Source organism: Sinocyclocheilus grahami, unplaced genomic scaffold (assembly GCF_001515645.1).
Source record: "Sinocyclocheilus grahami isolate Dianchi unplaced genomic scaffold, SAMN03320097.WGS_v1.1 scaffold1199.1, whole genome shotgun sequence".
NCBI classification, from domain to species: domain Eukaryota; kingdom Metazoa; phylum Chordata; class Actinopteri; order Cypriniformes; family Cyprinidae; genus Sinocyclocheilus; species Sinocyclocheilus grahami.
The window spans coordinates 82,198-82,743 of NW_015506378.1; the positions used below are offsets into that span (position 1 = coordinate 82,198).

A 546-nucleotide genomic window follows, 5' to 3' on the forward strand; every position below is an offset into this window, starting at 1 on the left:
TATCTGGGGGAAGATAAGCGCTAGACAATACTCGGCAGAGGGAAGGGATCAGAGTGAGTGTTAAATAGTGAGGGAGTGATATGAAACAGCTGGGTGCAATCAGTGTACAGCTGTGTGCAATCCGTGCTGAGTGCAATCAGTGCAATGCATGATGGGGAATGTAGTCCGGGGTGATGTGCAACAGTGTGTAGTGCGAGAGTCAATGCAATAGGAAAGGGTGACCTCTGATGGCTAGCAGATGAAAGTTCATGGACCGGATTCGTGACAATTATGTAGCCTAATAAACTTGCATTTCTTTTAATGCAGCAACCTCTTTAAAAAAATACAAACTACTATTAAGATATTAAGTTTAAAAATTTTTTCACCTATGTGCTGCTTTTACATTAGAAACTGCAATAACATTATAATTTGCTACAATGTGTTCATAATGCAAAACGTTTCTCAGACATGCAATATCCTATTACCTTATGTGAAAGACGCTGACATTATGAGCTAAAGATTTTATTACGAACGTGCATAAATGTTCTGTTTTCATAATACTTAAAG

At 38.3% G+C, this 546-nt stretch overlaps 1 protein-coding gene across 1 annotated transcript in view; it reads left to right on the forward strand.

Annotated features, from left to right (window-relative positions):
* The window catches only part of avil (advillin), a 21,647-nt gene that overhangs the window by 15,701 nt on the left and 5,400 nt on the right, over positions 1-546 (forward strand). The window lies entirely within an intron of this gene.